Source organism: Sparus aurata, chromosome 10 (assembly GCF_900880675.1).
Source record: "Sparus aurata chromosome 10, fSpaAur1.1, whole genome shotgun sequence".
NCBI classification, from domain to species: Eukaryota; Metazoa; Chordata; class Actinopteri; order Spariformes; family Sparidae; genus Sparus; species Sparus aurata.
In genome coordinates, this window is record NC_044196.1 from 22702916 (window position 1) to 22726971 (window position 24056).

Consider the following 24056-nt stretch of genomic DNA (forward strand, 5'->3'; position numbering starts at 1 on the left):
CATAGGTTGTATAGAGAAGCTTCAGTTGAACATTTCATTGAAAGATCCTGAGCCTGTAGTACGAACCTACATGTCAGTCCCTAAGCCTCTGTATGAGGAAATGAAGGACTATTTAAAGGATTTGATCGCACAGGGGTGGATAGAGAAATCCCACTCATCCTATGCTTCGCCCGTTGTTTGTGTCAGAAAGAAGTGTGGCTCCTTACGCCTGTGCATAGACTATAGGGAGTTAAATCGGAAGACCCACCCTGACAGACAGCCAATCCCCAGAGTTCAGGATATCATGGATGGCCTGGGAGGAAACACCATGTTCTCACTGTTAGACCAAGGAAAGGCCTACCACCAGGGGTTTATGGCAAAAGACAGCAGACACCTTACAGCTTTTGTGACACCCTGGGGCTTGTACGAATGGGCCAGAATCCCATTCGGACTTATGAATGCTCCAGCAGCCTTCCAACGCTGCATGGAGGAGTGTTTGGAGGGCCTCAGAGACAATGTATGTGTCCCTTATTTAGATGATACCTTAGTGTACAGTAAAACATTTGAAAGCCATGTCAGTGATGTAAGAAACGTGTTACAGAGACTGAGGCAGAGTGGAATCAAACTTAAACCAAGCAAATGTGAGTTATTCAAAGCTGAAATTCGCTACCTTGGGAGGATCGTATCAGCAGAAGGAAATAAAATTGACCCTGCTGACACAGCTGCTATAAGGATCCTGAAAGACAAGAGACCAAAAACTGTTGGTGAGTTAAGACAGATTATGGGACTGTTGAGCTACTATCGCCAATACATGAAAGACTTTTCTCGCATTGCTAGCCCCCTTTATGAGCTAACCAAAGGACCTGCCCACGCCATCGCAGAAAGCCTGCCACTCAAGGGAAGGAAGTCACATAAAGTAGGAAATGCGAAAGTGGTACCATCTCACACACAAATTGAATGGACAGACTTGCATCAACAAATCCTTGAGCAACTGATGGACTGTCTGGTTAAACCACCTGTTCTGGCATTTCCCGATTTCTCGCAGCCCTTTATTCTTCATACAGACGCATCCAATAAGGGGCTAGGAGCTGTGCTATATCAGAAACAAAATGGGAAGCTGCGTGTAATTGCATATGGGTCCAGGACACTGTCAGCATCAGAAAGAAACTATCACTTCCATTCAGGCAAATTGGAATTTCTCGCTCTGAAGTGGGCGATCACAGAAAAATTCCGTGACTATTTGTACTACGCCCCCTTTTTCACTGTCTACAGTGACAACAACCCGTTAACTTATGTATTGTCCACCGCTAAGTTGAACGCCACAGGAAGTAGATGGGTTGCAGAATTGGCTGACTTTAATTTTACCATTAAATACCGCCCTGGCAAAGAGAACATAGACGCAGATACTTTGTCTAGAATGCCAGTCGATGTTGAGAAACTGATGAGTGAGTGCACGGAGGAGATGTCTTATGATGCGGTGGGAGCGACTGCTCAGGCAGTAGAAACACAGCCAGAGTCAAATGCCTCATGGTCAATGGCCATCTCTGTTAAGAGTCTGCTCGCTGCTCAAGACACCTCAGTTGTCGCATTAACACCAGCACAGATACAACGGGATCAGAAAGACGACTCACATATTGGACCAGTTTTGCAATGCAAGTTGTCTGGTGTGAGGCCCTCGTGTCAAGAACTGAGAAAACTCAATGCACAGAGCCGTTGTCTCCTCCGGGAATGGGAGAAACTGGAGATGGATGAAAATGGAGTCCTCTGGAGAAAGACAGCTAACAGAAAACAACTGGTACTGCCTGACAAACACAAAATAACAGCATTAAAGGAGCTACACAACCAGATGGGGCACCAAGGCATTGACAGAACAGTGTTGCTGATTAGAGACCGCTTTTTCTGGCCATACATGCAGCGGGAAATAGAGCAATATGTAATGAGCTGTACTTGCCTAAAACAAAAAAAGCCTAGCCGAGAGACAAGGGCCCCTCTCACAAACATTGCCACCAACCAGCCATTTGAACTTGTGTCAGTGGACTTCCTCCATCTTGATAAATGCAAAGGTGGCTATGAGTATATACTAGTGATTGTGGATCATTTTACACGTTTTGCGCAGGCGTACCCTACAACAACAAAGTCTGGAAAAACAGTGGCTGATAAAATCTTCAATGATTACGCGCTGAAATTTGGATTTCCAACACGCATTCACCACGACCAGGGAGGTGAGTTTGAAAATCAACTCTTCTCACAGCTGAGCAAATACTGTAGTGTGGCTGGATCGAGGACCGCGCCCTACCGCACACAAGGAAACGGCCAGGTAGAACGTTTCAATCGAACATTAATACAGATGCTGAAGACTCTCACAGACAGAGACAAGATGAACTGGAAAGACTCTCTGAATAAGCTCATATTTGCTTATAACTGCACATGCACAGAGGTAACAGGCTTTTCCCCGTTTTACCTGCTGTACGGCCGTTCTCCAAGACTACCCATCGACATGTTGTTCAACTTGCCCCTCGACGCAGGAAGTTGTAGCCACCGTGAGTATGTTGAACAGTGGAAGCAAGGAATGCAACAGGCATATGCTATTGCAAGAGAGAATGTACACAAATCTGCTCAGAGAAACAAGAGGATATTTAATGGCAAGGTGAGGAGTTCAGTGTTGCACCCGGGCGACCGTGTTTTAGTGCGTAACATGACCCCCCGTGGTGGACCTGGAAAACTGAGGAATCACTGGGAAGACACCATCCATACTGTAGTTCGGCAAGTGGGAGAGGATGTTCCCATTTATGAGCTGAGACCTGAACATGGGAAAGGAAAGTCTAGGATTCTGCATCGAAACCTCCTTTTACCATGTGATCACCTGCCGCTGGAAGCTGACGTGCGCCCACCTGCAAAACCAAAGAAGAAAACTGCAGTGACTGATAAAGTCAGGAAGGATTCAGATGAAGAGGATGAGGAGGATGATTATTATTTCATTCCAACCCAGATCACGGCTCAGCCATCAGAACCAGTGAAAGAGACTCCTGTCATGGCCGACGATGTGGTTGAACCAGACCCAAACAAACCTGCAACTGAACCACTTCAGAGAGAGCATAGTGATGATAACTTACCAGGAAGCCAGGATGTACAGGATGACAACTCACCTGATTCTGAGGAGGAGGCATCACTGCCCTCATTGGATGAACAACGGGAAAGAGAGATGGAGACGAGGACTCAGCGGCCTCAGAGACAGCGCAGACCACCAAGGACCCTCAGATATGACAAAATTGGAAATCCATCTTGTTACAGTCTTGCTGCACTGCTGTCTTGTGTATGGCCTCAAGCATGGACACAACCAGTGCACCCATGCTATAACCAGCAACTTTGCTTGTGTGGGATGTAGGCTGGAAGATTGATTGCTGCCTTGGACAGTTTAAACTGCCACACACACACATACATTCTACACACTCATGGACTTTTGAACAAGCCGAGTGCTCACATACACACACACACACATTCTATACACTCATGGACTTTTGAACAAGCCGAGTGCTCACATACACACACACACTCTACATACTCATGGACTTTTGAACAAGCCGAGTGCTCACATACACACACACTCATACACGCTATACACTCATGGACTTTTGAACAAGCCGAGTGCTCACACACACACACACACACATTCTATACACTCATGGACTTTTGAACAAGCCGAGTGCTCACATACACACACATACCCGCTGCACACTCATGGACTTTTGAACAAGCAGAGTGCTTACAGGTATATAAACCACATGTGAGAACTAGTGTAAAATTGAGAATGGAATGAAATAATATGTGCTTGATAACTGCTTGTAAAATGAATCAGCTGTTGATGGTATCATTGTCAGTTATGATGTCTGGACGACATCTGTTGTGATGGGGAGTGTGTAATGGATATGACAATGGGCATTGCATGTAAAAGAGAAATTGTGTTGAAAATGCATTCAACGTCATTTCATTTTATAGTTATAATTTTAAGTGAATACATTTAAAATCACAGTTCATGTTTCTGTATTTCCCTCAGTTTAATTCACAGTTATCTGTAATCCATTGTTCTGGCCTTTCGAGTAATCTATTGCTCTGGACATCTCAGTTGATATTTGAAATCCATTGCTCTGGTCTTTCACGTTCCTGTAGGGGGATGGTGTTGCTCGCGGCTCGTCCATTACACTTTGGACTTGAAGCCAGCAACATCGTGTCCGCTTCATTCCATTCTATTTCGCCCCTTACAGGTAAGAACAATGGTTGCAAGGTGTTAAAATGAATTTAGATATTGTTTAAGTGATAAGAAACATTCTGATAGTGAGATATATGTGTTAAAAGTAACGTTAACGAGTGAATTCAGTTGGCTTAAATATCAAAGTGTTAACCCGGCGGGAGCATGCTTGCTAGCTTGAAACATACAGCCAGAGAGCGCAGTAGCGACATGGCGGGCGCTGTTCAGTACGAGGGCGGGTTTTGAGTGTGTTCAATTCATGTTGTATGGTTGAAGAGGTAATGCTAATGTGCTGCAGTTCAACTAATATTGTGTTTGCTAAATGTGTGAGTGCACAACAACTCTGTGTGTGAAGCTAAAATAATAGTGAAGTTTATGCAGGTTTAACAGTTACCACGGTAGCATGAATCGTGTTTGACGACGTATTATGCTCTTTGCTAAAGGTGTCTTCCAGGTATTTTCTAATTGTGTAGTTTCTTCAGAGAACAATACATAATATTGTTAAAAGTGCTGTATGTGTATTTTGTAATTGTGTAGTTTCTTAAGGAGATAAAACACTTGTTTGAGCTAGAGAAAATACATGCATTCTGTATAATGTTTGCTGTAAAGGAGCATGACGTATACATTCTTGTGCATTGTTTTAAAAGTGCAGTGTATACATTCAGTTGTGTAATTTAGTGAGCATGTAATGTTTATAGAGGTATATTTGTTCATTACACTTTGGACTTGAAGCCGGCAACATCGTGTCCGCTTCATTCCATTCTATTTCGCCCCTTACAGGGGCGTTAACATGAGCACCCTCTTCTTCGATGTGGTGTCCTGGGGTGCGGGCATCAAAGCGAAGGACACAAACAGACTGAATAAACTCATTAAAAGGCAGGGTCTGTTGTTGGCTCTGAGCTTGTCACCCTGGACGAGGTGGTGGAGGACAGGATGCTGGGAAAACTGCTGGCAGTCATGGACCATGTCTCTCACCCCCTCCACATAACTCTGGACAAGCTTAAGAACAGCTTCAGCAACAGGCTAATCCAACCTCGCTGCCTTAAGGAATGGCAAAGGAAATCATTCCTACCCGGTGCCATCAGAATTTATAGCACTCATGCAAAAACACACATAATTTATCAAGCTTTAGATTATTATCTCTGTAAATAAAACTCCACCTTATTTCTCTTGCACGTTAAGTTCCACTTAGCTCAGCATTTAATTTTATTTACCTCAGTATTTTATCTTATTTTGTAACTGCTTAAGCATTTTATTGTATATAGTACTTTATTGTTTCTACATTTGCCAATACAGCAACATTAGTTCGCATTACGTACATTAGCAGCTCCATTAACTACATTACACTACACCACTACATTCACTGGCCACAGAATCTTGCGTCAGTGCTATTCGGCGATTCACTTATGTTCAGATAATGGCACAAACTTCTTGGGGCTGAGAAGGAGCTGAAAAAAGAAATTACAGAAATGACCAATGGGACAACTGAGAAAGCTTTACTGCATGATGTCATCAAGTGGACTTTCAACCCACCCACAGCTTCACATCACAGCCGTGCTTTGGAAAGCATGATCAGGCTGGTCAGAACGGTGTTGGTATCTGTGTGGCATCAACAGACCCCAACTGGTGAAGCCTTGATCACTGTTGTATGCGAAGCTGAGGCAATCTCGAATGACCGACCCATTACCAAAGTCTCTGAGGACCCTAATGACATGAAACCTCTGATGCCAAACCATCTACCATTTTTTCCCCCAAGCATGTTTGATCGAATGGATTGGTAGGTAAGAAGAAGATCGAAAAAGGCACAATACATTTCATATTTATTTTGAAAAAAACAGTCCAAAGAATACCTTCCTTACATTAAAGGACAGACAAAAGTGCAACGAAACAGAACGTAATCTTGCAACAGGAGATGTTGTTTTGAACGCACATGCCGCTGCCCCCAGAAATCCCTGGCTGATTGGGAAAGTCATCAAAACATTCCCTGATAAATCAGGCATCGTCAGATCCATTTAAATGCAAACAAATACTTATCTGCAGATCTTATTGAGGCCAGTGACAAAACTGTTTGCCTGTTATGTTTTAACTGACCTATTAAATAACAGCATGTTAATGAAAATAGCTTCTCTAATATTAAAGGATTTATTCACAGTATGTTAACATTATAATCAGAAGATCAGGTAAAGGCAGTGCATTGTAACAATGTTCATCAGAAGACAAAAATTAAGACACAATCAAGACATCACTTCCTGTGTGTCCTGTTACATCATACAACACATGAGAACAAGCAGATCAGTTCAACCTGAAGCTTCATGACTTCCTGCAGGAGTCCAGTACAGGAAAGATGAGATATGAATCATAATGTCTCACTTCTTTATGGATAAAAATACATCATGTAGAGAAAGGCAAAATATAAATGTTATATATATATATTTACAGTTTACTATCTACCCCTGACTCTTATAACATGGACACTTACTGAACAACATGAAGGCAGGATGTTTTTTAACGGTCTCATTTACGGTGTTGATAAAACTGTTTCCTCTGTTCCTGCTGAGCTGGAGCTTTCCTTCTTTCCTTTCTTTCTTGAACAGACAGTGATAAATAAACGGCGACGAACAAACCACACAACTACCACTGCTGCTGTCAGTCCCAGTACACAATAGAGGCTGATCCTTCCTCAACTAGCTGTGTTCAGTCTCTCAGGTTCGGGCCAATCCCTCGCTGCTGTAAAGAGACCAAACAACAGATCATCTGAAGTTGTGACATATTTCTCAGATACTGTGAGAATGAAAAGAAGGATTGTGGATTTTGTTCGTCCTCAATACTTTTCTTCAGGTTCTTATTGATCCAAAAAAGCTGCTGAATTGAACCTGTTAATGAAGTTCTACTGACTTCTACTCAACCAACTTACCAGAGACGTTGAACCAACATTCACCAAAGTCCACACCATAGTTTGTCCTCACATCACAGAGGTACCAGCCTGAGTCCTCAGTCCTGAGTCTGTACACATGAAGTCTGAGTCGTCCCTCACTGAGGACGTCTTTGTCCCACTGGACTCGTCCTACAAACTGTTGATCCCGAGACTCTGGGACCTCAACACCTCTATGTAGTTCAAACAGGACTGAGACTTTGTCATCAGTTCTCAGATAGCAAAAGATAAAAAGGCAGTTGGGGGAAGTGTCAGTTGTGGTTGTGAACGTCCATTCCAGTGTGATGTTGTGGTTCTCCTCTGCCTGATAGGAGGTCTGTGTCACATTCACTACAAATGTTCCTGTTGAGGAGACAGAGAGGGAAAGTGAGGAGCAGACACACTGACAGCTTTAACATGGCAGCCTTTAAACTCCATCTACATGTTTCTGTGGACAGTTTAGTGACGTCTCAGAGCTGCAGAGGCTCATCAACATCAACTGTTTGCTCACATGTGGGCGACTTTAACTGATTGATTGAATCACAGTGTCAGAAAGTGAAGCTGTAAACTAACCACAGACACAGTTGAGGCTGATGAGCAGCAGGATCCTGCAGATCATCTTCTCCCTGTGAGAGGAGACAGAGGTGAACACCCTTAGCAAAAAGTAGTTTATTCAAGTGTACTACAAGTATACTTATTCTATACTAAAACTCTGGCAGTATACTTAAAGTGTACTTTTTATATACTATATTATATAAACTTAAGAAAAGTATAATGAAGTATACTTGGCTTATACTGAAAAGTATAAACAATAGTCTAAGACTAAGTACATTAATACTTAGACTTACACTTATACTTTAATACTAAAGCTTATACTTGTACTTCAGTATATTGTAATGCCCCTTGTGGACTGTGGTGCAAAGACTCTTGGGTATTCTGTTGTTATTGGTGTAATTATGGTTCGTGAATGCAGTTGTGAATAAGATGATGTGTAAGACGGTTGCGGGTTAATTCACATCCTTGTTCTGTGGTTAAATTGTGTCGAGTTAACAAAGATGATAAAAATGTTGGCACCGTGAGTGAAAGGGTGTTTTCTGGGAGACACTTCCCGTCGGTGAAATTCTTGACATGTGCGATAATATTTAACTAAAATGTGGACTAGAAGTATATACTTAGTACATCAATAGTAAATAGATGAGTGTACTTCTTGTATACTTGAAAGGGTACTTCTATAAACTTAAAATGACCTTATAAAGTATACTTTTAGGAACTTAAAATGTTCCAATTTAGTCTGAAGAAGTATTAAATTAGTATACTCTCCATTACGCTACAAGTACATGGTCCATAGTATACTTGGTATAAATATACTCAAGCATACTAAATAAAATGAACTTCAAGTTTACTACTTTTTGCTAAGGGGAGTCATGTGATCACAGTTCACATCACATCTACTGTGTGTCTTTGGTCTTTAGAATGCTCATCTGTCTTTATTATCCTGCTCATTACACACAAGGACTTCCTGAATGTACACAGTCTAGATGCAAACGCTAAGCTGTTGTGTTGTACTTCTGACACAAGATGGAGCCAGTGGTTAATCCGTGAAGGTGAATATTTCAGTCCAACAGCTTTGACGGTGACTCAGTAAAACACATCAGCAGCGGTTTGATTCAACAGATAAAATCGAAAGAACAGAAAATAATTGAACTTCATAATAAAAACATTAAAGTTCCACAAAGTATGTAGACATCTCAGTAAACAACAATGAATGAAATGGACTCCTACATTACTAAGACCACAAGCCAGTCATTATCAACATCAAACATTGTGTGCACTGTCTCACACACACACACAAACTCTCAGTTCAACCAAGCCCGCAGACAAAAATATAACAATTTACAATAGCGTTTATCTCTTACTATGCATGCTACTTGGTGGGACTTCTGGCATTCCTTGCCTTGAACAATCCTCTTCAAATCTGGCTTGTATTCCGTAGTTGGCACTCGAAGCAATTCTTTCACATGTGTGTCAGTCAGAACAGATCGTTGCTTTGATTTCACGTGTTTCAGGGTAGAAAACACAGACTCACAGACGTATGTTGACCCAAACATTGACAGAATCTTGAGCCCAGCCCGTTTGACATTGAGGTATTGTTTCCATTTGGCACAGTTTTCCAGAACTCAGTGGTCCCTTCCCTTAAAGCAGGTTTCAGTTGGTCCTTCTCACAAAGATCGACCACCTCCAACTCAGCCGCAGTCCCCCTCTGTAACTAGCGGGGCTTTCAAACAGTCCGTCTCCGCATTCAACAGGTCGACGAGGAACGTAATCTGTGGCCTTTCAGTTGTACATCACAGAACCGGGTCACAGATCTTTCGTGCAGGTTTTCAACCGGTGTTGCCTATCTGGCTGTGTGCTTATTTAGGGCGGTGCTGGTGATTTACCCGCTGGCTTTTGGCAGAGCGGGAACATGTGCTAAATTTCCCTTCTGAATATGCGTCTGGAACAGCTTCAGTTTGTTGACAGACGCAAACACTCTTTGCACCAGGTCAGGCAGCATTTTTAATTTACCCTGCAGGTTCAGGTTCAGTCTGTCCAAGTGACACAGCATGTTGACCAAAAAGGCCAGATCCACAATCCACTTGGAGTCCAACAGCTCGGGATAGTCCTTGTCCTTCTCCTCCGTGAAAAGTTTCACGGCATCCAAAAGTTCAAAGAAGCGAGACAGTACCTCGCCTTTTCACAGCCACCTCACAGTGCAGTGCAGCGGCAGGTCACCGGGAGGCCCTTTGGTCCAGCTCAGCGATGAGATTCTTGAATTGCCTCTGGTTATGTGTGCGGATGTAGTTTATGATTTCCATCGCTTGATGTTGTCTAAATTCAGTGATTTAAACATGAGTTGCCCATTTTCAGAACGAGCTTGACACAAATTGTGAACTCATCAAAAAGGTTTTCCCTCCCTCCAAGCTGAGCGGGCAGTTTTATGTTGCGTCCACACCAAACGCATTTGCGAACACACTTTAAAAAAAAATCACAAACCCAAACTTATGAACATGAGAGCCGCATGAAACCAGGCAAAGAGCTGCATGCAGCTGCGGGTTGGCCAGGCCTGGTCTACATATCAAAAACATGAGAAACCATGTGCAAATGACCACAAACAACCTTGAATTTGGCATAATGTGTCTCATAGTCTAACATGTCCCTCTATGAACTAATGTTTAGAATCAAGAATAACATTTTCTTACAAAAGACTTTTAGAAAAGGAAACAGTTTCTGGTAGAATTTAACTCCTTAGCGGACAAATAACACTTAAATTAACACTTACACATGTCAGGTCGAGAGTCTTTTCCAGATGAAGTCATGATGACAGGGCAGACTGTAGTGATCCGTATGACAGTGATTTAATATCCTCTTTTACGCCAAAATCACCAGGTGCTGGTGTTTTTTAAAGCGGGCACGCCCCTTGCACACTTCTCCTCATGAAACTGTCATTGTAGTGGCATGTGTGGCATGCACATTAGAAACTTTATTTCATGAAGTGTGCAAGGTAGGGTGGTGCTCCCATTGCCCCCCCCCCCCCCCCCCCCTGTTGAAAATTAACAAATCACCTACTGCTGATAGGCTCCATGTGTGAGAGCAACCTCAGATGACTTGTTGGTCTGCATGTCAACTTTAGAAACAGATGGTACTGCAGGGTTTATTCGAGTGACTCACGTTGGTTAACACAGTTTTTGTCACTATGATGTTGCATTATGTTCACTTTACACAAAACAACAGTTTAGTGAAGCTTTATGATGTCATGGACAATATTTTCAATATTATGATTGTTGACCACTTTTATTCCTTCAACAAACTGATGCAATAAAAATGTATCTCTTGTGTGTATCTCCATATTCTAGTAATTCATGTGACCCATAAATCACATCTGTAAATAAACTTTATCACTATGAATATTTGTCTTCTGATGCCTTTACCTGATGTTCTGTTTATAATGTGAACATACTGTAAATGAATAATTTGATATGAGAGAATTGGTTTGCATCAACATGGTAATCTCTGAATACGTCAATTACAATCATCTATTTACACTTAAGCATAAAGAAAACTTCAGATCAGGCTTCTTTCCATCAGGGGAGAAGTCATCATGCACTGTGTTCTGTGGAGATTAGAGACTGCAGCTGTCTTTTTAATTTAATTCTGATGCTTCAAACACATATCTATCTATACAAGAGAAAGCTGGAAGGGAAGGTAAACAACATAAATCACTGTGGTCATACTCTGAGCCTGAACAGGAAACACCTTAACACAATCAAGTAGTCAGACTCTATTGTTAGTGCGAAGTGCGATCCCAAGAAATTGCATCATATGACATCAACATGAGAAAGCACCTCTGGTAGGAATGTGTTCTGTGAAGAAATCTGTTGATAGAATGAATTGTTGTCCTTTAAAGGATGGCATGATTCCAACGATTTATAACACATCAAAGGACCTTGTGGAGTGTGAGAATGATACTTTGGCACAAAGGTACTGTTGTTTCATGACACGGTCAGGATACTCTCTGTATGGGTGGTAACAGGAAAGTGTTGTTCAACAACTGTCATGGCACAAATCCAACATTCAGAGTTCATTGCGTGTCAGTCTTGCCTCATTTTGAGAAATTGCTCCGTCAGACTGTTCTGACTACTTGACTGATCTGGTGTAAAGTTTCCTGCGCAGGTCAGAGTGCAATCACAGTTGTTTATGTTGTTACCTTACACCTTCCTCTGGTGTATATCGAAATGTGTTCGAAACATCAGAATTAAATCATGAAGACAGCTGCAGATTTTTCTCTTCTCTCCACAGGACACAGTGCACGATGGGAAACACTCAACGTTTCTACTGATGGAAAGAAGTTAGATCTAAAATTTTCCTTTATGTTCAATTGTAACTACATTCATAGGTGTACTGCCGTTACTGGTGACTTCATCACAGGGTCCACATTCATGACTGTCGCAGACAAATGAAAGGAGTCAGGTGGGTACTGGAGGTGGATTAGGTGTCCTCTCCTCTGCTGTGATATGTATTAGTTACATATGATCCACAAAGTTCATTCATTTGAAATAATCAAATAATATTCAGCGTAGGTTTTTTTTTTTATATTCAGTTCAGAGTGTTGATTAGTCATAAACGAAGTTAGATTAGATAAACTGAAAGTTCATATTGTCATTTTTCTTGACTTCAGAGTTCATGATATTTCATTATTTGGCGGTTTGTCTGGAAGATATTTTGAAGTGAAATGGGTGCATCTTTATGATTTTGTCTTCTCCTCCAGCAGTTTTTGGGCAGGTCATTATTTTAAGATATTATTACGATCAAACACTCCTGTTGGCTGTCAAAAAGAAGCGTGTTTGACCCTGGACACTCCTCACATGAACCATCTCTGCACAGTTTGAGTCTGAAGGACACAAGGAGGCGATGCTGCCTACTGACCTGCTGGACTTTATTAGAGATCATGTACAACAACAACAACTGAGAAATGATTATCTTCATAGGAAATGCAGTCCTGGATTACACACATTCGTCAAGTGCATTATTACACAGGATTAAAACATTCAGATGTCAAATATTAAAATGAGTTGGAAAATACATGACCAAAAGGTTCAAATGTGAAGTTTCAGCGTTCTGTGGTATTATACCCACAAAATGTATGTGTATTTACACAAATGATTGCAAAACTAAGCGAATGATAAGTTTAAACAGCGTTTAATGTGTTTATGCAGGTGAACTGATTCTGTTGTTAATGTTGCAGTTAAGTGGAGTCATAATGCAGGGGATCCTTTTCACATCAATCTGCACTTTGACCTGACAGCTGCAGTACAACATGATGAGACCTGACGTTCACTGACTCCAGTGTCAAGAGGTCCACACCATAGTTTGTCCTCACATCACACAGGTACCAGCCCGATTCCTCAGTCTCGAGTCTGGACAATAAAAACTGAGTCGTCCGTTTCTGTGACGTCTTTGTCCAACTGGCCTCGTCCTACAAACTGTTGATCCCAAGATTCTGGAACAACAACACCTCCAGATAGTTCTAACAGGACTGAAACTTTGCAATCAGTTTTCATCTCACAGAAGATAAAAAGGGAGTCGGGGGAAGTGTCAGTTGTGGTTGTGAACATCCATTCCAGTATGATGTTGTGGTTCTCCTCTGCCTGATAGGAGGTCTGTGTCACATTCACTACAAATGTTCCTGTTGAGGAGACAGAGAGGGAAAGTGAGGAGCAGACACACTGACAACTTTAACATGGCAGCTTACTGTGAGCCTGCGCAGAATACACCACAACACAGTCAAGTAGTCAGACCAGTATAACAGATATAATACATTTATCCTACAACAAGTTTTAACAAGGCCATGTCAGCTACACTCTGTGGTGACAGACATATTCAAGTCAAACATGAATGCCAGTCAAGTTTTGCCACATCTGATATATGACTGGTTAAACTACTCTCACAGATACTGTATTGTATTGTATTATATATGGTTTATTTGATAGGGACAGATACAGATTGTGTGGGTTGTACAACAATCCAACAGAAAGCATCATAGCATTTATAGCCTTAGCTAATTTCCAATGCCTGTCCCTAGAGGGGCCTTTAAAATAACATACAAAAATCTTATCCATTCATCCAACCCTCCACTCAACCATCTATCCATCAATGCATAAACAATATCTTCCCATCCATTCATCCATCCATCCATTCATCCATAAAATATATGAAATAACATGATAACATATTGGCCTATCTTTCCCTGAATCTTGGCCTAGAAATTAACTAACATGATGCAGGTACATTCACGCACACACACACAATTCACAGTCAGAATTAAATCATGAAGACAGCTGCAGATTTTTCTCTTCTCTCCACAGAACACAGTGCTTGATGGGAAACACTCAACTTTTTTTAGATCTGAAATTTTTTTAAGAGTGTTCCTCATTATGCACAGTGCTCTGTGGACAAAAGAGACAAATCTGCAGCCGTCTTTATGATTAAATTCTGATGCTTCAAACACATGTCGATATAAACGAGAGGAAGCTGTAAGGAAAAAAACTCAAACAACTGTGATTTCACTCTGAGTTTGAATGCGCCCAAGAAACACAGACCAGAAAACACTTATGCATGGGGAGGTCCTTTAATCTTTAATCTAAACAAATAGCAGCACACTGGACATCTTATTTCTGACTTCATGATTCAGTGATTGTAATTTGAGAGAAGAAAGGGGTAACTTCAAAACAGCATTGAGAAGATCTTCCCTCTACACAGTACAACCCTTTTTATGCATAATTTAAGAGGAAAGTCTGAGTTATAGGAACATCTTTTGAACCAAAAATAACCAATAAAAATAAATGCACAGGATTTCTTCAGCTTCAGAATTTGATTCTGTCAGTGTGAAAACTGTGGAACTATCTTCCAGTGTCAGTTCAGCAGTCTCAACAGTCAGTCTCAGTAGTGAGTCAGTAGTCTAGTCTCCTTCATACAGTTGTGCTTATCTATTAGCTGTAAATCTGGATAACTGACACCACTGAACTCATGGCTGTTGACTCAGCTCTCTCTGGGAGATCACCATAGTTCCCCCTGGTGCTTTCTGTTTGACTCTAGCTCCCCCTGTTGGCAGCACTAGAGACTTACATAATGATGAACGCAGCTACAGCCAGGTTCCACTTCTACATCTGAACTGGAGACACTGGGACGAGAGTGTCAAGCTGAATTCTGGGTGAGGTGTAGAAAATGACAAATAAGACATGTAGAATATTTCATTTCTTTATTGGTAATGCAGCTATATAAAACATGAATTTGAATATGCAACTCTGAAACATCCTGTAGTTGTAAATATATGCTGAAATAAACAGATACAGAACACACACCAGTGTAACATTAAGGGAAGCATTCATAAATGTATCTTAAACTATATTCTTCTCACAGTATTAGACTTTCTGTGTGTGTTTCTTTGGCATGTCCTTCCTCGTCCTGCTGCTGTGGCTGCTCTGCTGCAGCCGGTAGGTTTTTCTAGCCTGGGCTCTCTCCTTCTCCAGGACCCCAGTGCCATCCAGGATCTCCAGGCCTGGGATCTGACTGATGACGTACTGTCTGAGAAGGCAAAAGGTAATGGAAACACATGTTGTTGACAAGTCATAAAGTATATACATATTCAGCTTGGTACAGAATCTGAAAGGCAGAGAGTGCCTCTTGTGTGGCTGTAGCTCAGGAGGTGGAGGGGGTCGTCTACTAATTAGAAGGTCGCTGGTTCGAATCCCGGTTGAAGTGTCCTTGAGCTAGATACTGAAGCCCAAATTGAGCAGTTGGCACCTCACCCCTGCCATCAGTGTAAGAATTTGAAAATATTTGTAAGTTGCTCCGGACAAAAGCATCTGCTTAAAGCCCCAAAATGTAATGTGAAGTGTCGGCCTTCTACGAGCAATGAGCCACAACGTCTTTCCTTGATCCAATATCTTCTGAAGTTATAGGCCTGATCGTCACAGGCTCAGCTGAGCAGACACCACTGAACTCAAGTGTTTGAAAATGTGACTTCTACATCAAAACAGATGCAACAGATATAAAGTATTCAATTCTAACCCTAACCCTTCAACACCAGTGAAACACTTTATAAACCATTTATCAAACTATTGTAAAGGTTGTGACTTTATAATGAATCATTGTTTAATAAATTTACGTTAAGCATGTCATTGATTGTTAAAAAATATTTCAAGTGATGTTTAATTAACCATAAACCTACCAATTAATAATAATGGTTATTACATAGTGTTACCTGCTTCATTTGGATGAATCAGATATGAAATTTATGGACTGTTATTGACTGTATTAATTCTCTTCACAATATTCTTTCCCCCTGTTTTAATGTATGTAACAGTGTTGTATTGTGATATGATTGGTTCCCTTACTGTGTGGTTTCCTTCATTAAAATAAACTGATTTTCATAAAATACATATGTATTAGTCTTCTTGACCCCTCGCCATCATCACCAGTCCAGTTTTGACATGTGCAAGGCCATCACTGCTGCACTAAGGTCTGTTTTCAATGAAAGTTGGACATTTGAAAAGTTTTTTGTTATTTTTTGTCTAACAACATTTGTATTTTCATAACTGAGAGACCAGCGATCGAAGAAGACATTTGGTCCTTTGGGAAAGTAATACTACTGATACTACACTGTGAAAATTCTCCTTTACACGTAAAAGTCCTCATATGTAAGTATTATCAGCAGAATTTACTTAAAGTGTGAAAGTAAAATTACTCATGTTTCAGAAAACTGATGTTGTGGATTCATATTACTGCTGTTATTGATGTGAATGTTGCATTTTACTGCTCTAGATGTTTAAGATGGAGCTCATTTAACTGCTTTACATACTGTCAGCTGGTTCGATCTACAGCATTCATTGTGTTCTATAAGATCATCATCATATGTCAGTGTGGCTGTCCTGTGAGAAACACAAATCTGTATTCAGCTTTGTGACGATGCATTTTCAGCTGATACAAGAGGGTTCTCAAGAGTTTATTTAGCTGTAGAACATAAAGGAACACTTCATCTTTCAGTTGATCACAAACGTGCAACATCAACACATTTGAAGATAGACGGTGTCCACTGGAAAGAAGGGTATGAAAAACTGTAATCCAAGCAATGACTACAGATGTAGTGGAGTAGAAGTGACAATAATAATACCATGACTTGAATGACTGAGAACCTTCATCAACAACAGACTTGCCTTTTCACAGCACAAAGATCAGAGTTTATGGGTCAAATTAAGATTCTAACATTTGTTGGTTGCTTCAGACAGCAGCCAAGCCACTAGCTGCGGCCATGTTGCTGCAGGAACAGGCCTACCACAGGGAAACACTGGGAGGGGGTGAAAAGATGTCTGACGGATTTTCACCTGTAGACTTTGTTGGTCTGGGTCAGACTTCCTCCGTTGAAATAGCTAGGTGCTGCCTCATTATTCATCATACTCAGGATCCTGTATATGAAAGGAATATTGAAGAATAAAACAGGGAGGAATGATTATCAACTGCAGTTCCTCTACAGACTTGTCAAACAGACTCACTTTATATTTGGGAACTCTCATCGGATTTCCTCGACGAGCATGGGCAGGTTGTTGATCTTGTTGTTGTTGATGCACAGAGCGGTGACACTGGGCATGTAGGGGAACTTGATGTGAGAGGTGTAGTTGTTACAGTCCAGGATCAGAGTGCTCAGCTGCTCCAGCTGACCACATGAGCATCAATACACTGTGTAAAATGTGTGAATATATGTGATTGACATGGTGCTATATTAAATAACACAAGTGCACCTAATCTACACACTGACTCAATTTATGAGGCCGTGGAGAGAAGAAGGAAGGAACACTTCAGTAAGTTAGTACTTCTAATTGACTCTGACATTTTGTGAAGTTTAGGCTATTAAGAGAAGGATACTCTTCCAGCAGATTGTAGCTGAGGTCCAGCACCTCCAGGGTGTCTGTCTGTGTTAGGATGGTGTCATAGGGGATCTCTGTCAGGCCCTGGTATGCGAAAGAAAGCCAATGAAAGCTTGAGGCATGGCCGGGCTGACTGTGTTGGCCTGAGGTTAGATGATCCATGACAGATCCCTCTGCACTGTAACCCTTTTCAAACCCACTCGAAGAGATGGAGATCAAGAGAGACGTCACATGATTATGTCATGATAAAACCTAAACCACTGCTCCCAGAAATTCCTGAATGAGTGGAAAAGTGATCAAAACATTCCCTGACAGATCAGGCATCATCGGATCGGTTCAAATTCAAACAAAGCCAAATATTATTGAGACCAGTGAAACATGTATCTATTGGTGGAAAGGGGTTTCTTTCTGAATGGAATTTTGACATGTTAACCAGAGTTGACAAAAATAGTTTATTGTTGTGGTTCTACATTTTGAAAATGATTTCTTTTATTTTATTATGAGTTCTGAATGTTTGGCTCCATGTGCGTACATAATTGTAATAACTATGTCTTGTACAAGTGAAGTTGGTGTTTATTTTGCATCACCTCTGCCAAATAAACAACTAGACCAAAATAATTAAGAATGTGTTATAGACACAATTCACAAAGTCTATCCAGTTTCTGTTAACAAAAGTCTCAAAATGGAGCGACTTTTTAATGGAGTCTAGTGACTTTCTCTATAGACAACAAGAACCACTAAAAATGTAATTAATTAGACCTATTGATATTTTTCTAATTGTTTCTGCCCCACATTTCATTCATGTCATCAAACTCAGGACTTCTCATCTTCATGTTTGTGTGTAACTGTCAATGCAAAAAGGGAAAGATGAGGATACAGAGTATGAACAGAGAGTAAGAATAGGAGGAACCACATGAAACATGTAGAGAAGATTGCTATGGCTGCAAAACAGAAACAGTTTAGCTGAGGGGGAAAACATTGAATTCATAGATTTTTAAGTGGTGGGAGCTGAGCACCCTTGAAGGTCAAATAACAGAATCGCTGATTCTAACTGAAACGACTGATTACTTTATTAACTGCTTAGGATTATGACTGTAGTGCGCATTTAAACATAATGATCCAAGAACCTTTAAACCATTTAGTGAGTGAGGAACTCCGAAGACACTGAGTATCCACTTCCTTTGGTTTCCTGTGGGTTTTTCTGAATGCGGAGCAGCAGGAGCTCCATGGTGTGGAGTTTATCTTTGACATACGAGATGCTGTGGAGGATGGTGAAAGGTTCCCCCATGTCTTCACTGTGCAGGGTCTAAAAGAACAGGATGAACAAATAAACGGTTTAAAGGGTTCAATCAAAATTTGGCTCAATCTGTCAGCTGACAATAACATTAATACAATGTTTCTTTACTTTACTTACACACAGGTTAATGTGACAAAGTTATATGACATTAATGGTAATTTAGATAATTCATGTGAACGAAACTATGAGACTAAAAATGATTATCCAGTATATCAATTAATTAAGGGACAATGGATTAATTGGTGGTCATTATCTTAATTTCTCAATTTTGCTACTTTCTGTTTTTTCACAAAACAGAATATTCCTTGAGACAGGTCCTCCAATCAATATTATTTCTATGTTTTAAACTTACTGACCCGAGCCTCACTCCAATATGAAAATGTTTGGAATTGCCAGTGCTCCGTTCAACGGTCCACAACCAAAGTCACTGCGCGGTGCGAGCAACGAGTTGCACCTGCAATGTTACAGACATCTGCGCTCTGCGCAAAACTGGACAGGCTCAGGCTCCTGTCTGAGGGCAAAAGTTGGGAACAGCCCCCTTTTCAGAGTCAGGGCATTTTTGGCCTCGCCCCCTTTTACTGAATTTTCTCAATGTGCAGACTGAATTGGCAGAAAGCAAATACTTATTGCCAACATGTTGAAATAAACAAGACGGAGGGATGAGGTCTTTCTCCTGGTTAGCCTGACTTGTGATTCTTCAGGGTACCGCCTACTAGGTACCTCTAGCCTGCACTGCCGTACGAGGATCATCCTGCAAACAGGAGGTTTAAATGTAGGCAGAGACAAAGGGTTGAACGTGTTTGCTCAGGCAACACATATGATAAATTGGAATCGATACAGAGAAGATTAGCATGGCCCCTGCAAAAGGATGACACGCAAATTCGTGAAGCGTTTCCACATTTTGAACTGGCAGCCCTGAGACCCTCTCCGATATGGAAATGTCTATAACTGCAAGTGCTCCGTTCAACGGTCCACAACCAAAGTCACTGTGCGGTGTGAGCAACAACTTGCCTCAACAAATCAACAGAAGAGGTGTGTCTCATTCAACCTATTAGGAAGACATTTCGGCATTGATTTTGAGGCAGTGGGTCATATAATAATTTGTGTCCGAATCACCCAGTCTATTAACACAATTTCGGTTTGGAGTCAATAGGTCACGTGACCTGGAAGCTATTGAAACTTTGAGTATTTCTACTTGTTGCTATTCTGCCATTGTTCTGTGTGCCTTGATGCCCTTGTAAATGAGGGTTGCCTCTCAATGATCTCTGGAGGATAAATAAAGGTTGATTGGTTGATTTGAATATTCTCTGTTTTTTGTTCTCTGTCCCTCCAGAGCTCCCACAGCAACATGTCTGTAAGGAGGAGGAGGAGGTTCTCGCTGACCAGCAGCTCTGTAACCAGGAGAGGAACTCCACACACTAAAAACAGTTGGGTTAAAAAATAACCCAATTTTAACCCAATTGCTGGGTTGAATAAGGACGAACCCATTTTTTGGGTTATTTTAACCCAACAGGTTGGGTTAATTTTTTCGACCCAACATTTGGGTTGAGTATTTAACCCAAAAGTTGGGTTATGCTTAACTACAATGTTGGGTTATTTTTAACCCAACTGTTGGGTTGCGCAATTTATCGCGTCTCTGACCCAATAGTTGGGTTAAAATAACCCAACATTGTAGTTAAGCATAACCCAACTTTTGGGTTAAATATTCAACCCAAAAGTTGGATCGAAAAAAATAACACAACCTGTTGGGTTAAAATAACCCAAAAATGGGTTCGTCCTTATTCAACCCAGCAATTGGGTTAAATTGAATAGTGTTGGGTTATGCCGGGCTCCACTACTTCCTTAACTTAAACAGGCTCCTTTACTTCCTGTCTTACATTATTGGACAAACTGATTAATCCAATTTTAACGCTGAGTCACTGTTGAATCAACGTCAGGTGCTAGTGCTGGATAACCGTTGAATTTTGTTTAGATTTTGCAAATCTAATCTAATAGTACGTCATTCCTACGTCACGTCTCTCAACATAGGTGAATTTGCCAACATTGAATAAATATTGATTTTAATTTAGATTTTGCAAATCCAATCAACGTTGAAATTTCAACATAGTTTGACACACTATATATTTTTGTTACACTGTTTTTACTAAAGTAACGATGTGTTCAACAGAAGCTCCAGCAACAATTAACACCTTAAAATGGATACATTAACACTAAGTACACAACCACACCATTTTAACCAAACTCAATGTTTATTTGTTTGTGTTGTCATTGTTTTAAGTACACATTAGTCACATGTTGAGTTTGTTTACTTGAAAACATGTGACCCAAAACTTAAAATTTTTGAGGCAATTGATTGCCTCAATTACACTGAATTTAACAAACTTAATATATCTAAAAGTCATGAACATCTTCAACTGAACAGTATTTTCTTGCCCACTCCCTTTTAGCACACTTCAGTGTTAAAATTAAACAGAAAAATAAATAAACATTTATAAATTAAAATAAATAGAACAAAAAATAGATTGTAGAGATGCAATAAGTAGATTAACTGATTATTTGCAAAATTTTTAAGAAGAAAAACTCAAAATTTTCTGATTCTAGCCTTCCAAATGTGTTCTTGGTCACTTGAGTCCATAGGAAATAGATATTTTTCACAAATTTCTGATATTGACCAAACAACTAATCTGATAGTCAGTAAAATAATCAGTAATCAAAAACAATAATAAATAATACACTAATGAAATTAGCTTTTGTTATCAGCTATAAAAGTGCCTTTGGCTTCCTGGCTAATTCCTTTCAATGACGACTCACAGGGTGGTAGTGAACTGGATTGTGTCATGGTCACTGATGACAGCAAGGAGGCCCACTGCAACACCATCAAGCTCTGGCTCATCAGACTCGTCCTGAATGAATGAAAAAGAGATACTAATCACAAACTAACACATGGAACAGAACAGATAACATTTCATTTATCTTTCTTTAACCAAGTCCCATTGAAATCCAATACCTTTTTTACAAGGGAGACCTGGGTCTCATTGTAAGAGGTGGAAAACATAAGATCCATGATTCAAATCCTCACAAATTACCAGAGAATCTAAGTGGTGTGAGTGACTGAAACCAAACTAAAAGACATTTACAGGAAAATGTTCTACTGAACATCTTATCACTCTGGACATAACGCCAATACAGTTCCTTTGTAGGGAAGAGAAAGAAAACAGACCATATACGAAAACTGTATGGGTAGACTAAACAAAGGTCAGTCCTAAAACATGTTATTTTGATGAACTGTTTACATAATAGACAGTAGTCAGTAACTTAAGGAGACTCACTGTGCAGGTTCTGAAAAATCCAGAAACATCCTCAAACAGATACACAGGAAGGGCGTGGAGGACAGTAGAGCGCTTGGTGTGGATGTCATGGATTTCCTATTCAGATAAAAACAGAATTGTATACACTGAAGAATTTACTGAACAAAGCTGATTTTAAACAGTCAAATCAGAACATATGTCCACAAATACCCTGTTCACATCTTTAATGCAATCAGACAAATGGCAAACACAAAGTGGACTAATTGCAAAATTCACAAAGCTCATTTGAATCATTGAACCTGTTCAATGTTGTGATGGTTCAACCTATGAAATGTGTAATAATCTATTTACCTGTTCATTGTGGACTTTAAAATTTCAGCCAGAGAATCTGCTGTATTCCCAGTTTTTGATGCCTTCTGTCTGAATAAGGTCATCAGTCGAGGAAGATGGTGGTCATGCTCAGCATAGAATGTGTTGGGCAGGTGCTGATTCGTAATCCGCTGGAACTCTGCATACAACTACATTGAAATAACAGCAGGAGAATACAGCAACAACACTTAAAAAAACAGTTCAATTCGAAGAATCTAGCACACATTCATGAAGCGGCCAGATGAGTAAGAATCACAATTTTCACTTTAAAAGAGAGAGCTGATCCATATTACCTAAGATTCTATTTTGAGAGCAGGCCAGAGGTCCATGAGCTCGTTCACTGGCAGGACATCACTATGGTCTGTCGGCGTGGGAAGATGTGGTCTCCATCATCTTTCTAATGAAGGGGAAATGTACAAATGCAATCAGTATAGAGACATATACGAGGGCTGATTCTGGAATAGTGGCTGTGCTGCAGCCTGTGGTGTCTAAATAACTGTATTCTGGAGGTGAAAGAAGCTATGCACAACTTACACGTCCAGATCATTTTGGAACCAGCAACCTAAAAGGCAAAGAAAAAAATGACAAAATTAAGACCACCATCTAAAACTTTTAAAACAGAATTGCTTATACTTACTACTTAATATAACAAGTTAATTTCTATTAGCTCACCCAAATATCACAGACTACAGCTAGTTTAGTTTTAGTTTTCCCTTGATCAAACTGGCAAGTAGAATAAACAATGATATATGTATGTGGGAGGTCATATGATTCAGGGTTAACTTTCCAAACTAAAACATTGTCTGAGAAAAAAAATGTATTTACAGAGGCGGGAGTGGCGGTTGATAGAAGAATTCATTCATTGGATTAATGTTACCTGGTACTATCTTTATCATATCTTCAGTTATCTTCCTTAACTCTGTCTTGACTTCTAAAAACTGGAACAGAGAGATGCAATGATGGGAAATACATTCATCTCATATCAAAATATACTGTTTGTGAGCTTGGCTCCTCTGAGAAATCAAGTTGTAACCTAGGTTAGCTAATGTTAGCTCGCTAGTTCTGGCAGCTAACTATTACATTCATTGTAATTGGTTCGCTAGGTAGCACCATGGTGGCTAGCGGAGTTTTGCCTCTGCTGTAAAAATACTTTATTACAATCCATGGCGTAAAAGTAAAAGTGAATAAATATTAACATTCAAAACTTACAGTAAGTCCTGACTGCTACCGCGTAGGTCAAGCTTTCTGACCCCTGTTGCTTCCAGCCGCCAAGCGTCTCTCGGCAACGTTCAAACTTTTCTTCTTCTGTGTTTTTTCAAAGAGCGGTAAGGAATCACTGTAGTATGCGCATTAGCGCCTCCTTCTGCTTCGGAGGGTGAATCAGAAATTAACTCGGAATAAAAAATTATCCCTGCAGCGGCTCAGCACTTTTATTATTATTATTACCAGCAACATTGCTGTGTATGGTCACAGTATTCATATACAG

General features: G+C 40.4%; 2 long non-coding RNA genes, 1 other non-coding gene and 1 pseudogene across 3 annotated transcripts; 2 read left to right on the forward strand and 2 right to left on the reverse strand.

Moving 5' to 3' along the window:
* Window positions 1-11665: 11665 nt before the first annotated feature.
* On the forward strand, window positions 11666-14008 carry LOC115589483 (uncharacterized). Its single transcript, XR_003985527.1, has 4 exons — window positions 11666-11846; window positions 11973-12143; window positions 12445-13062; window positions 13329-14008. It is a non-coding gene; the product is annotated as an uncharacterized LOC115589483 (long non-coding RNA).
* Window positions 14009-14917: 909 nt separating this feature from the next.
* LOC115589422 (leucine-rich repeat-containing protein 72-like) lies at window positions 14918-19643 on the reverse strand (annotated as a pseudogene).
* Window positions 19644-19689: 46 nt separating this feature from the next.
* On the forward strand, window positions 19690-19796 carry LOC115590659 (U6 spliceosomal RNA). The gene has a single exon (XR_003985810.1). It is a non-coding gene; the product is annotated as a U6 spliceosomal RNA (small nuclear RNA).
* A 1364-nt stretch (window positions 19797-21160) lies between these two features.
* On the reverse strand, window positions 21161-23848 carry LOC115589482 (uncharacterized). Its single transcript, XR_003985526.1, has 7 exons — window positions 23780-23848; window positions 23448-23508; window positions 23105-23132; window positions 22864-22967; window positions 22553-22719; window positions 22223-22318; window positions 21161-21796 (listed from the first exon to the last, which is right to left on the reverse strand). It is a non-coding gene; the product is annotated as an uncharacterized LOC115589482 (long non-coding RNA).
* Window positions 23849-24056: the final 208 nt, after the last annotated feature.